Source organism: Talpa occidentalis, unplaced genomic scaffold (assembly GCF_014898055.3).
Source record: "Talpa occidentalis isolate TD23 unplaced genomic scaffold, MPIMG_talOcc4v2.1 talOcc4.2, whole genome shotgun sequence".
Taxonomy (NCBI): domain Eukaryota; kingdom Metazoa; phylum Chordata; class Mammalia; order Eulipotyphla; family Talpidae; genus Talpa; species Talpa occidentalis.
This window is the reverse complement of record NW_023602073.1, coordinates 104,609,934-104,628,204: the sequence shown is the minus strand read 5'-3', so window position 1 is coordinate 104,628,204 and position 18,271 is coordinate 104,609,934. Positions and strand designations below refer to the sequence as shown.

Here is an 18,271-nt window from a genome sequence, read left to right as displayed (position 1 = left end):
ATGAGAAGCTAAAAGGTAATTTGAAGACTCCCCTCAACATAAATATGTAATGAGCAATGAGCCAAACCTATGATGTCCCATCAGTGGCTGTTTCAAAGAACAGAACCTGAGGGTTGAAGTGACAGCTTCCTTCATAATGAGGCAGCAGTTCAGGGAGAAATGCTGCAGGGATTCTAGGCCAAAGCGCTCAGCTGCCAAACAATGGCAAGGGTGCCCACTGCAGCAGATGACCCCAGAATAATGCCTTATCAGAGCTAACTGAAAGAGTAAAAATCAGTGGTATTGAAAAGACAGAAGTTTAAGCCTAGTTTGTTTCCTTTAACTTTAATTCCTTTTATGTGTCCATACATAGCAGTTTCATGTAGCAATGTTTATACTAATAACATGCATTCCATCAGAACTGTTTTATAGATTTGCCCTGTATTTGCCTTTAATATGTCCCCATCTCTGCTTATAGGCCCTAGATTGCATTCACCACAAAGTGGCTTCTCTACCTTGTATCACTTCCTGCCATTTGCAGAAATGAGCCAGAAGGTGACAATGAACCTAAAAAGGGCGTCCTCACCAACACAAAATGACATTAGTGATAGTTCATGAGATTTGGAGCTGAAAGAGACATTTCAGTTATCAAGGGGGAGATACTCAGCTATCTCTCATTTTAGGTGAGGACTCTGAGGCCAGAAAAAGATGAAAGAGGTGGCTAAGCTCATGCAGTTAATTGGTGACAGGCCTTGGAGTAGAACCAGGTATCCTAATTTATGCAATTCCCACAATATCACCAAACCACACCAACATTTTTGAGATGTGAGGGTGAGGCGGAGGTAGAACTTGGCTCTGAAGCTGCCAATCTTACATAAATCTTATGCTGCTCTTGCAAAGGAGAGTATGAAACCAAGGAATATATATATATATATATATATATATATATCCTTTTTATTTCCATGCTTCATACTGTTACACAGTATTATAATTAATGAAAATATTTTTAGCATGTGTTCCAAATGTAATCTATTTTCCTGCTTCCCATTTGTTTGTCTCTACTACCCCCTGTGTCCTCCACCATGTGTTCAGTGCAGACTTTTGCTCTCATCACATTGCCTAACCAAGCAGCACCATTAGTGTCTCAGTCTTGCCCAAAATGAGGACAGATTCTGACTAGGTCTCCATGTGCTAAGATACCAGGAGCCATTGCAGCCCCTGATTCCATGCCTTGCCTTAGGGGAATAAAAAAAACTTGGGTTCCAATCCAATTCTGGACTTAATTGAGGTATATTTGTGGGGGTATATGGAACCTGGCCTCCTATCAGCACTAATATTCAATGGTTTACAGAATGCCTGATCCTTCAGTATGGTTTTCCCATTACATTATCTTAGAACAAAAGATTCATTTGTCAAATATGAATTAAGACAATGGGCTTATGAACATGGAAGCTCAGTCAAAGACGAAAGAAAAAATAGCCTGATAAAAGAGAAACAGCCTGTTAAAAGGACTACTGAATTACTAGCATGGGGAAAACACATTTTCAAATTGCACTGACAATGGTCAATACATGATACTAGTTCCCTAATAATTGGAATACATAGGGTTTGAATTAGGAGACACCCTTTCCAACATCATTTCCATTACCTTGCAAAACATGTGTGTTCTCAAACTGAAAATAATGAGATCTACAGGCCAGGAATCCTGGCTTAAGAATATGATTCATTCTCACTTCTGTTGGAGTTTATATTATTATTTCCATTGACTTGGAGGCAATGATGACAACCAAGTCACTTTGAAATCTGAACATCAGTGGACAAGTAGTGAGAAAGAGGAATATAACACTTGGGGGTTAATCAACCCTAATTACCATAGTAACTAAGATTATAACACAATGGATCACAGAGAATCATGTCTGAACATATCTTACTATTTTCACCTCCAGTGACAACTATCAGTAGGCAAGCAACAACTGATCCCCCAAAAGAAAGAGTATTAAGGACTCATACCCTTTCTTGAGGAGTGTCGTCAAGGTGAGAAACCTTTCAAAAAAAGATGAATATCAATTATAGCAGCAGGTTAAGCAACAGCAGAGGGGGTATATTTGAATTAAAAAGTATCTTTAAACTATTTTTCAGAGATTGTAGTTACCATCTTTGAAGAAAATCTGTGATTGTCTGGATTCATTCCTTCCCTGTTGGGCATCCCCTCTTGAAAGCATCTTGTTCTTAAAAAAAAAAAAAAAAAATGTAGTATCAGTAGAGGGTGTGGACAGATCTGAATGGCACAAGAGAAACTGATTTATGTGTCTGCGCAGATCTGCACAAACTAATCTGCCCAGAGAATTACCTTCCAATACTACCAGGTGTCTCTGCCATCTCCTCCCCTCAGTCTTCGGGCTGGGATCTGTCAGCCTCTCTTAGATCCACTGAGGCAGGAGCTGCCACAGTTCCAGCTTCAAGTCCAGCCTGAGATTCTGATATCCCCACTCCCCTACACTCAGATGAAGGGTTGTGTCATAGGAATTCAGCTTTGACTTCCCCAGGCACTATCCATAGGACTCAGGTTGCAAAACTCTGAAGAGTAGGAGATAACAGATTTTTCTCCCTTACTCACTCTGTGAGACTGTTCCAAAGTTAGTGGTTCCCTACACTTTATCTCCCTCTCATGATCAAGCAACTAGCTGGATATTTTCATCAGATGATGCCAATTTGGAAATGACCCACCTTGTACTTGTTCCTCCTTCCCTGCATCTCCTTCTTCCCCCCTTACTCTGGAACTATACTTCACCATAAGACATTACCATGGAAAGTTTTACCTCAAGCTCTGTTTTCTGGAGAACCCTGGCTAAGACTAAATATTTTAAATCACTCCTCCAAGAGAGTTACTCCAAAATTGAAAGGCGTCTGTGTGCTGCTTTCTCTGAGTTTACTGTGAGAAGAAATATATCACTACCAGAAGGTTATATTTCAATAGATGAACAGTCTCAATTTGTCCTTGCCATAAAATAAAAGATTTAATGTTGCTCTAATATTTTTTATTCATTTTCTCAAATATTCACTCCACTAAAATCTGTGCCTAACTGTACTTGAAAGACTTTTTCTTCTAGTTATTTCACTTTTCCAAGCATCTTTTCATACACTTTTATTTGAAAATGTACCATTTAAGTTTGAAATATTTCCATACTTTAAAAAAGCTCATTGTTGGATAAACTATATTTTTAAAAAGTTTGCTTCATAAGTCAGTTTTTTTAAGAAGGGAGGGGTGTTGTTTTTAAAATTAGAATATGAGTTTATAAAAGGATAGAATGCTTAAATTTTTACTAATTCCTCCTGTTACTAAAATGGAAATGTAAGACACATTATTTTGAGACTATCACACAAAAAGTATAGATGTTAAAATAGTGTTCCAGCCCCTCTCCATTACTATATAGAGAGAAGGCTGCCCTATCAAAAGAAGAAAATCAATATGCCAGCAGGGGAGACAGAAGGGTATCAAGTTATAAATACCTAAAAGTTCCACTGATTTAATTGAAGCATTCCGATATATTTATTAATAAATCTCAGCGATAGTGATATATTGGAAATGAACTGCATGTTCATTAATAGAGTGTTCAAAAGGTCCCAGAGAGACTGACTTGGTCCTACAAGAGGTTACTTCAGATATTCAGCGTGCACTTGACAGAGTGCTCAAAAAATCAGGGCTTATATAGGTCAGTACAACTAAACAAAATAAATGAAGCATTCACAATCATAGACTCTCAAGGGAGGAAAATGTTAGGCTTCCCTGCTTTTTACAATAAATTCTCTATTGGATTTTTTTAAATTTGTTTTTCCTGAGATGTAGCAGAAAGCTTAAAAATGTTTTCCTTAAGCAGGTTCCAACAAAAAGAAACATACCACTCAGAGAATATCAATTGAAATCTCAGCACAGAGGTGGTGATGTCTCACCACCAACAAATAATAGACTTAAGACTGAGTGAACAGATGTCTACTGCTTTGGGGAAGCAGCTATACATCTATCTTATTTTCCTCTGTGGAAAGTTAGGTAGATTATGTTGTGTTCTCTCCTTTTCAGTTTTGACATACTGGCCTTTGAGAAAGTCATCAAATCCCTGAGAATATCAATTTCCTTTCTGCCAATTCAGCCTTCATCTATATGCGAGAGTCCTAGTAAAGATTTTACAGAACTCTTCTAAATATAATCAGTTTCAGGGAATGGTGTCTCCTTTACTTATCTCAAATAAGTATACAAACCACACATCTTTTAAAAAAGAAATCAGAAACCCCTGATCTATACAATTGGAGAATAGAGATCATAAAGCATTTAGAAAATCATGCTTTTTTTTTAATAAAATGTGTTTGTTATAGTAAAAACATGTTTGAAAGAGTAGGAAGAAAAAAGCAACTTTGAAATCCGTAGTCTATTTGCTTCTCAAAGAAAAAAACCTTATCTCTAGTTGTTAATGAATAGGAAGGAAAAGGAAGAAAGATAGGAAGAACTGAGTAGGGTGGTTGTTTTGGCAAGAATAAATATAGAAATAGCCTGCAATAGAAGCTTGGAAACATAACTATTGCTGATTGGAAGTTTGGCATCATAGGGAGACAGGGCAGAAGAAGAGAGAGAAGAAATAGCATATATTCTATTTTTGTCTGAAATTAGGCAACATCAAGCAGTAGCCCTTCAAAGTACTGTGCTGTAAACTAGCCTTCTAGACTGTGAGCTCCTGGATAACAAGGTCTCTGTAGTTATGTCCTTTATACCCTGCCTGCCACACATCATGGGGCACACAAAATGTATGCAGTAGATGTTTATTGACTGAATAAATGACTGTAAGAGGGAAGCTAAAATGGGCATGATACAGAAGCATGAGAAAGTTAACACGTGGAGGATGTCATCTGTCAGTGACTGCCACATACAGAGGAGCCGAGAAACAGAGGCAGCCTGGTCTTTTATCGACTGTCTCCACCATGTGAATTTGACTAGAATCCTAACCAAAGCCTCCTGTGCAAATAAGTTAAAGGTGTCACTGCTGACATCTAAAATTGTCTTGAAATATTACATTATCTTCTGAAATTTTGCTGTTAGAAACTAGGACTTCCATAGATTCCCTATGCCCTCACTCTTCCTTCTTGGCTATTCTATGAGCAGCTTGGTTTTACCTCTATCTCAGAGACATGCATATTCAGAATCACATTTACTTTATTTACTTGTGCAACTCACAAATTCATTGCACCCATTTGATTGCAGAATGACTTGAGAATGTATTCTACTCACATTTTATGGTTACAATTAAGAAAAATATTGGTTTAAATTCCAATCTGTAGAAATAATTCTTCCTCGTCTACCACAAATGTATTCAGTGGCTATTTGTTTGGGATGTTTTTATGTCCCCAGACACCAATTCAGAACAGAATATAGGATAAGTCATTACTTAAAGCACAGCTACTCTTTAAATTGAGTGTTTAAATGACCTTGTGAATTTCTGTTTCTCTAGGTGACATTCACATTAAGCTTATAACTTAACAAACCAGCATGTGAGACTCTTGGGCACTAGCACGAGAAAGCACCACCCCTACTTCTGACCACTCCTCTCAATGGCCCCTGAGAGCAAGTGTGCTGGTGCCAGAAGCATGTGCCAGTCAGCATTTGAGGAGGCATTCAGAAGCTGTCCTCTTTCATAGCTCTCAAGCTAATTGACACATTGGTGTACCACACAATTCTGTCACCCCTAGTTCTGACATTGGCTGTTCCATTAATTGCTCTCTCTCCCATTTTGGCAAATGCTGCCATGAACAAAGACATTTTATTTCCACCTATCACCAGAATATTTGTATACATTTATATGCCACCTTCATATACTATACATAATCTTTACATACCACCAATTACCATCCTGGGGATAGTTTTCTTCTGACTTGTCTCCATTGTGCAGACAGAACGTGTACAATATTTTAAACTATAATGGAATATACCATACAAATCACACATTACAGACGTTATTAGAGTATGTTTTACTACAGACTTTTTTGGCATGACAGGTTATCAAACAGATACATGAAACTCATCCTTTCTGCCTTCACTTTTTTCCAATTTCATCAACTAAATACCATAGCCATAGAAATACATACATCCCCTATATCTTGTTCTTATTGTTGTTCTAGGATTAGGAGACCTCAACCCAAGTAATGACATCAAAGTACAACTGCTTTGCTCATATGTCCACTCTTGAACTTCATCTTCCCTTTGCTTTATTTTGAGCATTCCCAGCTCATTGTTCTCTGACACTTACCCTTTCAAGGATAGGCCCCCCAAACAAAACTAAAACACACTAAGCTGCTAATACTGAGCAAGCACTTCATGAAATTAGCCCTATTGTAGCTTCCTTCTATAAATGGACAGCTGTTTATTAATAGAGAAATTACACTAGTGAGTGATCAATGAGGATATATTCCAGGGAAGAAATACTTCTCATAGGAAATTACTTCCCTCCATTCATAAAATGGACCTAACAGTTTATTTTTAGACTTCAGCCTTCCAAAATGCCAATAACCTATATGACTAATTTCTAAATATCCCTGGAAGACACTCAGTGTCTTGTCTATCACAGCCAATAATTAGATTTTTCTATTGGATCCTATTGTTTCTTGTTAACCACATGTAAATTTGATTTAATTCAATAATATATATATTATCATCCCAGGATATACCTAATGAATTTTACAGTATTGTACATTTGATAAAATAATTCCTGACTCCTAGTGTCAATTATTTCATTAAGGAAAGTCTGTGACTGCAGATGATATGATAATATACATAGAGAACCCCAAAATCTCCACAGAAAAACTAATTCAACTCATCAATCAATTCAGTAAAGTGGCAGGATACAAAATCAACACACAAAAGTCAGTAGCTTTCCTATACACAAACAATAAATCTGAAGAAGAAGAAATCAAAAAAACCATCCCTTTTATTATCGAAACAAAAAAAATCAAATACTTGGGAATAAATCTAACAAAAGAGGTAAAGGACCTATACAAAGAAAACTATAAAACACTGTTAAAAGAAATAGAAGACACAAAGAAATGGAAAGACATCCCCTGCTCATGGATTGGAAGAATAAACATTATTAAAATGGCCATCCTACCAAAAGCAATATACAGATTCAATGCTATTCCAATCAAAATCTCAATGGCATTCTTCAAAGAAATAGAACAATTATTGATGAAATTCATATGGAATCACCAAAAACCCCGAATAGCCAAAGCTCTACTGAAAAAAAAAGAAGGAAATGGAGGCATCACACTCCCAGACTTCAAACTATACTACAAAGCCATAATCATCAAAACTGCATGGTATTGGAACAAGAACAGACATACAGACCAATGGAATCGAATAGAAAATCCAGAAATAAACCCACAGATTTATGGTCAACTAATCTTTGACAAAGGAGCAAAGACTATGCATTGGAGCAAAGAAAGTTTGTTCAATAAATGGTGCTGGGAAAACTGGGTCGCTACATGCAAAAGAATGAAGCTTGACCACTACCTCACACCATACACAAAAATCAACTCAAAATGGATTAAAGAACTAGACATAAGACCTGAAACCATAAAATACATAGAAGGAAATATAGGCGAAACACTACGGGATTTGCACATCAAAGACATCTTTACAGACACATCACCCAAAGCAGTGATAGTGAAGGCAAAGATCAACAGCTGGGACTACATCAAATTAAAGAGCTTCTGCACAGCAAAAGAGACAATAACAAAAACAAAGAGAAACCCCACCAACTGGGAGAACATTTTTGCACCCAACACTAATGATAAAGGACTGATCACAAAAATCTGCAAAGAGCTGATGAGACTCAGCAACAACAAAGAAAATAATCCAGTCAAAAAATGGGCAGAAGAGCTAAAAAGAAACTTCTCTGAAGAGGAAATGCAAATGGCCAACAGACATATGAAAAAATGTTCAATATCACTTGTAATCAGGGAAATGCAAATCAAAACTACCATGAGATACCATCTCACACCAGTGAGAATGGCACATATTAAAAAAACTAGCAACAACAAATGTTGGCGAGGGTGTGGAGAAAAAGGAACTCTCCTGCACTGTTGGTGGGAGTGCAAACTGGTCCAACCACTATGGAGAGCTGTGTGGAGATTTCTGGACCTACTAAACATAGAGCTTCCATATGATCCAGCAATTCCACTCCTAGGTATTTACCCAAAGGACATAGAAACATCAATTCCAAAGAACACCTGCACCCCTATGTTTATAGCAGCACTGTTTACAATAGCTAAGCTTTGGAAACAACCCAAATGCCCAAAAATAGATGACTGGATCAAGAAGATGTGGTACATATATACCATGGAATATTACTCAGCATTCAAAAAATATAAACACATGCAATTTGCAGCAACATGGATGGCGCTGGAAGGGATCATGCTCAGCGAAATAAGCCAAAATGAAAAAGAAAAATACCGGATGGTCTCACTCATAGCAGGGATCTAGAAAACTTAAATAAGGGACCAAGAAAATGAATATAAGAAAGTGAAAATCAAAATCAACAAAAAACTATGAACCAGAGACACTTTTTTGGGGGTGGGGGGCGAGAGGGGAAGGATTGGGGTCAGAATGGGGCGTTTGCCAACCCAAATGCCCAAAAATAGATGACTGGATCAAGAAGATGTGGTACATATATACCATGGAATATTACTCAGCATTCAAAAAAGATAAACACATGCAATTTGCAGCAACATGGATGGCGCTGGAAGGGATCATGCTCAGCGAAATAAGCCAAAAAGAAAAAGAAAAATACCGGATGGTCTCACTCATAGCAGGAATCTAGAAAACTTAAATAAGGGACCAGGAAAATGAATATAAGAAAGTGAAAATCAAAATCAACAAAAAACTATGAACCAGAGACACTTTTTGGGGGTGGGGGGCGGGAGGGGAAGGATTGGGGTCAGAATGGGGCATTTGCAATTGTATGGGGGAATATAAAAATAAAATTTAATATTTAAAAAAAAAAAAAAAAAGGCAAAATGGAGAAAAAAAAAAAAAAAAAAAAAAAGAATGGGGCGTTTGCAATTGTATGGGGAATATAAAAATAAAATTTATTATTTAAAAAAAAATAAAAAAAAATAAAAAAAATAAAAAAAAGTTGAAAAAAAAAAAGGAAAGTCTGTGACTTAATTAAATAGAATTCAGCAAATATCATTGTTAATAGCTTTGTTTATGTGTCATTAAATGATCCCACCATGATATTATTCTAGAATGTTTCTTTCTAGATTTGACCTCCATACCACAGGACACAAAATATTTCTCAAGATAAAAATAGTAAATCTCTATTAAGGAAGAAAAAAAGAAAATTTGATTGGCTAGAGTGACTCAAATAGCAAAACCTGTGTTTAGCAAGAGTATAGAATGTTCCAGTCTCAAAAGTGATTACCCTGAAAGTAATGGTGAATGAAATTGAGTTTAAAATTCAATCTTTAAATTGAAATGCATTATCAATTCTAAAATTGAGAATAAAAGAAAAACAAAACTTGCTAGCTTTCCCATCATGTCCTTGTAGGATGATTCTATGCTTCCAAGGGAGTTGATCCTCCCTCTGACTGAATGCAACACTGTCCTTAACCACTTGGCAGGCTCTTTCCAGACCTATTTAAATGCCACCTCCTTCATAAATACTTCCAAGCTATGTAGGGACACTAAAAGTGGGGCCATGAAGGGCTGTTCTGTCCTTCATGGTGTAGATGTAATTCAGTAGGAAATATCTACTTCCACCTATAAAATATAATTGCAAAAAAAGTAGAAACTCCATCTAATCAACTTCTCAATCTAATCAGCAGTTCATACAAAGAGAAAAACCAGTTAAATGAGTCCCAAAGAAGTAATTAGCCAAATCAAGAATGTAGTGTTTTCTCCAGGGAAAGTTGTTATGTTTTTTAAAAGGTGAAGATGACTGTTACAGAACAAAAATACTGAAGAGATTTAACAACCAGATGTAATAGCTGGATTGTGTTTTGGCCCTGATTCCAACAAAACAATTCTGTAAGGACACTTTTGAGAAAATAAGACAAATTTGAAAATGGACAGGGTATGACATGATAGTAAGAAATGTTCATGAATTCAGTAATGAGATGGCAGTTATATAAAAATCTTTCTTTTTGGTTATAGACTCATAGTTGGTTAGAGACTCATGATGTGGGATTTGCTTTATAATACTATTTAAACAAAATATAAGGAATACAGGATAGTTCCAATGAGACTGACAAAGTGGAAATTATTGAGACTAGTGGAAGATACATGAAGATTCATTTAAAAAATCTGTACTTTGGGGCCTCCCCTGGTGGCGCAGCGGTTGAGCGCTGGGCTGCAAGGCTGCCCGCAGCCTCTACAGCGCCAGTTCGTTCCCAGGCCGCTGGTGAGGGTCTCACAAAAAAAAAAAAAAAAAAAAAATCTGTACTTTGTGTGGCTTTGAAAATTTATATAATAAAAAGTTTAAAATGGGAAAAATATAGTGGGGAAAAGTCACAGAATTCTGGGTCTGCAAAGGTGAAAAAGAACCTCTAAGAAGATTATATTCTTAAGCAAGAAAAACAACACTAACCAGAAGTTTTTTTTATAAATAATTAATAAACTACTATTGATTAGTACTCCAGACGAAAAGTACAGCGTGTTCTGAGAGTGCAATTGGAATTGTGCCTGGCTATCTGGAAGGACCCTTGCATGCTTCTCAGCATTCAGCTCAAACATCACATCAGTTCTCAGTTATCCTATCTTCTCTAGGACTTTTAATCACTCCTTTAAATCTTAAATCTTATACATTATGCAGTTTTATCTATAACATCTATTGGAATGTGAATTCAACTATTGAATTCAACTATGAATGAACCCAAATCTGTCCAATCATGTCCACTTGTTCTTTCCTCTCACCAAGCTTAAAAAGTCCTTAATAACAGACACACTAGCTTATCCAGCCTTGTGTTCCTAATACTATTTAACTGTGAGCCAATGGAGATACTACCTGATCCTACTGATACAAAACTTGCACCAAATGGCTTGAATAGCCATAGTAATCACAGTCCAGATGCATTATAGAATAAATTTTTGAAAATAAAAGTGAGCTAAGGGCACAAACTTCTAATAAGACCTCTCTCTGCTCCTACAATAAGGCCATGACGTCAGGCCAGATGCCAGGACACAGAGGAACAAAAGTCCCTAATCTGGACCCTAACAACTCCAGTTCCTGATTTTTCTGATCATTTCCCCTCATTTCTGTCTACCTTAGCATGCAGTGAGGATTTTCTGTATCCTTCAGAGATAGAAGCAGCCTAGATTCATAGTTGAACGAACCCAAAACTCCACCAATAAAACAAAGTAATGTGCATAGTTTTCCCTGTGTTGCCTAACATGATAATCAAAGGACCCATTCAATGATGGGATTGTAGCAACCGGCAAAAGTATTTATTTTAATGTTTTTATGTATCCCATTTGTAAATAATATATACATACATAGATTTTGAAGAGAAAATGAGAACGAGTGGAAAAAGGATTCTGACATAAATCTTTACAATTTTTCGCAGCAAAAACATATTCTAGTCCCAGTAGAAAAACAAATAGTAGCCAAAACCTTCCACTGAGTTCAGCATAAGGACATATTTAAAAATTTTATGTGAGCTAATTTTTTTTGAGCTAACCTTGTTGACCTTGTTGTATGTGTATCAGAAGTATAGGATCATCCCCCTTCAGGTGTGGTTACCAAGCCACAGTCATCACCAATAGACTTCTCCCAAACTCCACTGTGTGAGCTTAATTTACATCTTGATTAATTCTGCTGAAAAGGGGGCAGTTTTACTCAGAAATGTCTCATGGGGCATGGTTAAGAGGAATGGGCTTCAGGGGCAGATCTCTCCCTTATTTCAACCTCAGATCAGAGCAAGGTAAGTATGCCCATTCTCTGATCATTTCCATCAACATAGTAGAGCTCCTAAAGAGAGGGACACTAAAGAACAAAACAGCAGAAGCAACAACAACAAAAATAGTATCCAGGTGAGTATTCCGTGAATTTAGAAATTTACAGGCTACAATGGCAATATATATGTCAGTCATATTTTTATTTACTAGCAATGAACAATTAGAAATTGGAAATTAAAAATAGCAATACCACCTGAAATAGCATCAGAATAACATGAAATACTTAAAGGAGACCTGTGTAAATTAAAAGTGTACTGGGGGGCCTCCCTGGCAGTGCAAGGGTTTAAGTCTCAGCACTCTGAAGCTATTGGCAACCACTGCAGCCTGAGTTCTATCCCCAGCCAGGGAGTTAACCCACTTGGGGCAGCAGACCTCTCCCTTCTCGCCCCACTGCTTCCCTCAGCAGTGCATTTCAATAGATCTGCCTGTTCTGCTCCCCATTTCTGTCTCTGGTGAATCCTCTCACCCCCTGTACCTCTGGCCTATATCCCAGTTCTTATATGCATAAATAAATATTTAAAAAGAAAGTATACTGGGTTTATGGATCAGAACCTTTAATGCTGTTAACATGTATTTCCCACATATTAACCCACAAATATTTAAAACAAACCCTCAATAGGATCAATAGAGAAGAAAGATGACAAGCTATATTAAATGCTCCCATGAAAATCCCAGCAGTCTTTTTTTGTAGATTTAACATGCTGATTCTAAAATTCATACAAAATGCAAAGGATTTAAAATAGTCAAAGTAACTTTGAAAAAGAACAAAGATATGAGATTTATACTACAAGCAACATAAAACTATATTAATCAAAAGTGTGACATGGGCATAAAAAGGAGAATTAGATAAAATCAGACTGCATAAGGAGTCTAAAAGTAGACCCACACATGTGGTCAGTTGATTTTTGACAAAAATATTAAATAATTCAGTAAAAAATGGATAGTCTTTCAAGAAATAACCCTGGAACTACTGGTACCAAGGCAAAAATTATAAACTTTAATCCACAGGCACCCCCATTTAAAACCCCAAAAGGATCTGAGGGCTAAATGCAAAGTCTAAATCTATAAAAGTTCTACAAGAAAACATAGTAAAAATGATGCTTAATTAATGCAAAGATTACCTAGATACAACAAATCATGATCTATAAATGAACAAATTTACAAATTAGACTTTATCAAAATGAAGAACATCTGCCCTTTGAACGATTCTTAAGGAAATGAAAGACAAACCACACAGAGAGAAAATCATTTCAGACCGTTGAAAATTTAACATCTTATAAAACACTTGTAACAATATATTATTTTTAACTCACAAAAGTACTCCATAATAAAAAATAAAATGCACAAAATCTTTGAGTGGACACTTGACCAGCAAAGATAAATAAATGAGTAATAAATGAGCCCTCTGTATATAAAAAGATAGTCAATATCATTAATCATTAGGGAAATGCAAATCACAATCACAATGTGATACCACTATACACCTAAGGTATTGCTAAACAAAATTTTAAATTGATAATAATGAATTCTGGCAAGAATATGGATGTAAAATTGGACAACATTCTTGGAAAACAATTTGGCAGTTTCTTATAAAGATGAACATGCACCAACCATATGACTCAGCCATTCTATTCCTAGGCATTTACCCAAGAGAAGTAAAAGAATAAATGTATGTACACTAAAGGTGTGTACACTAATGCTCTTAGCAACTATATTGGTTATAACTAAAATTTGGAAACAACCCAAATGGCCCTCAAAATGTGAGCCAATAAGCAAATTGTGGTGTATCCATACAATAGAATATTAATAATAAAAGAGAATAAACTATTGATACATGCACTAACAGATAAATCTTAAAATATATTGAGTGAATCAAAATGAAAGAGGACATAATGGATAATTTCATTTATATAAAATTTTGGAAAATGAAAACTAATATATACTGAAAAAAGTCAGATCAGTGGCTTCCTATACATGGGGAGGAGGTTGGGGAAAGGAGTAAAAAAAACAAAAACAAAAACAAAAAGATGTGAATGGGAAGAATTACAAAAGGGCATAAGGAAAATTTAGGAAATAGATGGATATGTTTATTATCTTGATAGTAGTAATACTTTCATAACTGTGTGTGTATAATCTGTATATGAAAGGGTTTTCTAAATATAATGGTGGGTATATTTGATATATATAAGTATATATCAAAACTTCTTAAGTTATACACATTAAATATTATATATCAATAATACCTAAAGTTTTTTATAAGCTCACAAAAAACATTATACTTAAGAAAATTTATATGTTTCTCTTTTAATGATCATGCACAGGGCCTCCCTGGTGGTGCAGGGATTAAGTCTCAAAGCTATCAAGCAACATCAGCCACTGTGGTCTGAGTTCAATCCCTGGCCAGGGAGTTAACCCACCTGGTGCAGCACACCTCTGCTGTTCCTTCAGCAGTGTATTTCAGTAGATAGGCCTTCCTTTTCTGTTCCCCACTCTGTCTCTGTTGAATCCTCTCACCCCTGCACCTCTGGCCTACACCCCAGTTTTTGTTTGCATAAATAAATAAAATCTTTAAAAAAGGATAATGAACAAAAACTGTAGCTCTCACTACTGATTCAACATAATAGGAAGTCCTGCATAACTACCTAAGAAATAAAAAGGAATAAGAGATCATAGGGGCAGGAAGGGACACGGAGCAGGATCTTTGTGACCGGAGCAGACAGGGTAAAGGAGAGAGTCCTGGAGCCCTCAGCGGGTTTTCAGGCTTTTATTGGGATTTACCAGGTACACAGCAGGCAGGGCTGGCAAGTCTTCACTCTGTCTGGGCTCTCCGGCATTTTCTGGTGGTCTCGTCTTCTCGGCTTCTCGGCTTTCCCTGCTTCTCTTCTACTAGCATCCCCGTGACACCACCCTTAAAAAACCAGTCTTAGCCCAGGTGAATCCCATCTACCTATGCCCACACCCTACTCCAGGTGCCCGCCATCAGGCATGCATTCAGGACCACAGGGTTCCATCATCTATCCTAATGGCGGGAGGGCAGAAAAGCCTGATACTTTTTACCTTACCCTACAGAGATGAATCAAAGAAATTCATAACTCAAAGAGAAAAGACAAATAGGTCAGTATTTACAAAAGATATAATTTGCCTAAAGAAAAAAAACCGTGGATAGAATAGGTGAGAGGTGTTCTATGTAGAACACTTGAAAAATATAATATATAACATAGAAGTTTAAGTAAATAAATGGAGAGTTGTAAAGCAACCAACCCATTCTGAGCAGGTTTATAAACGGTTCTAGCAGCCACATGCTCTTCGCCGTGGTTTGTAGTCGCTCCAACACTCCTCCGTACACTCCACTCCTCCACCCTTAACACCGCACTACCACCACACCGCACTCTGCTGCACCACCCTTATATTATCAGTCTTTTAGCGCAGGTGTACCCACTTCAGGTGCCCGCCATCAGGCATGCACCCAGGATCACAGGGCTCTCTCATCTATCCTGATGGCGGAAGGGCAGAAAAGCCTGATACCTTTTACCTTACCCTACAGTCCACCCCCTCAGGGTTTTCTGCCACATAGTCTACGTATGTACAATTTTTTTAAGCAAACATAAACAGTGCAGCCCTGGACCACAAAAGCAAACACACCACAAAATGACTAAACTTAATTTTCCTAGGGGCGGAAGGACAGAGAAGTTACCGGTACCAGCAATGGGAGATCCCTCCCATCGGGCAATATACATGCCAATTTGGCATCCGAAGACAATATTGTTGCTGGCATCAGTGGCCTTCCAGGGCGTGAGTACCACACTCGCTTTGCCAGTGAAGAGGCATCAGTGGGTTCTACATGCAGCAGGAGTGGAGAGCTCATAATGGGCCACAGAGTTATTACAAATGTCCCCTTGAGGATTGCCTGCTGATCTGTTACTCCAGGGTGGGTAACACGCACCCGTGGCGGCCACTGAGCACTCACCCATGGTTTTATCTGTAAATTGGCCTCCAGGCCACGACCCCAAGGGGCTATCAGAGCCACCCACCGCATGTGGGGAGCCTTCACTGTCCAGGGCCATTCCCAGTCCACAGTCTGCCCTGGGTCCACTCCAGGAGGGTGTGGTCGCCCTGGCCATACCGCCGACTGTTCTGCAGCCTCTGTTGCAAGGATGGGTGTGAAGTCACGGAGGCCAGTCTCTCCATCTCTTGAGCCGTGCAAATAATCCCATCCACCCCCAGGTCCCATAAACGTAGCAGCCAGGCTGCCAAGGGTTCCCCTGGTTTCTGGCGGAACTGTTTGCCCAAGTCCACCAGTTCCGCCTGGGTGTAAGGTCTGTAGGTAGTAAATTCCGTCATCTGTGGTGGTCCCGCTGCCTGACCCCCTGGGGCCATGGGTCGCTGCCGCTTCATTTTCTGAGTCACCACCGGGCGGGCCCGGAGCATGGGCTCGGCCTCCTCCTCCTCTCCAGAGGAGTCCGGCATCTCCGGGGTGGCGGGTTGGTTTACCACTGCCGGTTGGGACTCAGGCAAAGGTTCAGCCTCCCTCTCCTCCTCTCCTGAGCAGGGGTCAGGCATCTCTGGAGTCGCAGGCTGGTTTGCCACCCCCGGCTGTGATTCGCGCAAAGGGCCCGCCTCCCTCTCCTTCCTTCCTGAGACGGAGTCTGGCATCTCGGGAGGGGTGGGTCGGTTTCTCCGAACTTCTTCCTCCAGAATCCTCAAATGTTGTTGCTGTATCCGCATCTCTTCTCGTATCTCTTCTCGCATCTCATCCAGTACTTGCTGGATCCTAGATTGCTCTTTCCGCCTGGACTCTCGCAGAGCCGTGAGAAACACCCATCCCACGGCTCCTGCCGCCTCGCGGGCACTGCATCCACTCAGGGTTTCTTCTATTTCAAACAGGGCCTGTTCCAACTGCCCCGGGGATCCATCTACCTCTGGCCATTCCTGGGGAGGTGCCCACTGGGCGAGGAGGTCGGCCACCGGGTACCATCTGCTCGTGGCCGGCCATCCAGGGATCCCTCTCCAGATTTCAAAGGGTTTCGTCTGCGTAGAGCTGTTCTGCCTCGAACCATCCTGCCGACTACGCCAGTTGTAAAGCAACCAACCCATTCTGAGCAGGTTTATAAACGGTTCTAGCAGCCACATGCTCTTCGCCGTGGTTTGTAGTCGCTCCAACACTCCTCCGTACACTCCACTCCTCCACCCTTAACACCGCACTACCACCACACCACACTCTGCTGCACCACCCTTATATTATCAGTCTTTTAGTGCAGGTGTACCCACTTCAGGTGCCCGCCATCAGGCATGCACCCAGGATCACAGGGCTCTCTCATCTATCCTGATGGCGGAAGGGCAGAAAAGCCTGATACCTTTTACCTTACCCTACAAGAGTTGTTCCAGGCTTTAGAAGTGAAGGACAGAACTTCCCAAAGATGTGTCACTTTGGCATATAATTATTTTAAACTAAGGCCAATCAAGACCTTGAAGACTCAAGAGATGTTTACCATTCCCTAAACTACCAAGAGGAATGATAATTAGGGGTATTACCCAGATTTAGGGTTAAAATAAAAGAGAAAAATCAGATCTGAACTTCTCTGATTGACGAGGATAGGATAAATGTTTCAGATTCTTTGCAGCCTTCTTTCTGAAGTCTAGGGTGCTTTGGTTTATACATGTAAAAACCATCAAGCTAGATTCTAACTGAGGGTATGGGAAGGAAGAGGAGCAGAATTTGCATGTCTATCAAGAACATAGGGTTGCTAATGATGCTAATGCTACAAGTCTGTCCTCCACCTTTTAACAAGTTACTGCATGATTTCAATGCCTCTACAATACCGATGTGGAATTTTATCTTTGTTTTACTAAACACTCATTTTTGTAAGTCCATTGGCAACAGAGATCCATCACAAGATGCATTACTGGCTTCCGATTTACTAATGAAAAAGCTGACAAGAACAATTAGAATCCAGATCTGCACTGAAGCACCAGAGCACAGTGATGGAGAACATAACTTCTCAGTGTGATAGAAGTAGATTCAAGATTCAACTGGAACTGGACTCAAATTTCAGTTTTCCTACTATAGGGTAAGGAAAAATGTCAGGCTTTTCTGCCCTCCCGCCGTCAGGATAGATGATGGATCCTTGCAGTCCTGAATGCATGCCTGATGGCGGGCACCTGGAGTAGGGTGTGGGCCTAGGTAAATGGGATTCACCTGGGCTAAGACTGTGCTGTTAAGGGCGGCGTCATGGGGATCCCAGCAGAAGCAGAAGAAGCTGAAAGAGAAGCCAAGAGAGAGAGAGATCACCGGAGAGCCCA

General features: G+C 39.0%; 1 long non-coding RNA gene across 1 annotated transcript; it reads right to left on the bottom strand.

The window, feature by feature from the left end:
- Positions 1–1,990: 1,990 nt before the first annotated feature.
- Positions 1,991–14,831, bottom strand: LOC129146340 (uncharacterized). Its single transcript, XR_008552908.1, has 3 exons — positions 14,750–14,831; positions 2,132–2,207; positions 1,991–2,022 (listed from the first exon to the last, which is right to left on the bottom strand). It is a non-coding gene; the product is annotated as an uncharacterized LOC129146340 (long non-coding RNA).
- Positions 14,832–18,271: the final 3,440 nt, after the last annotated feature.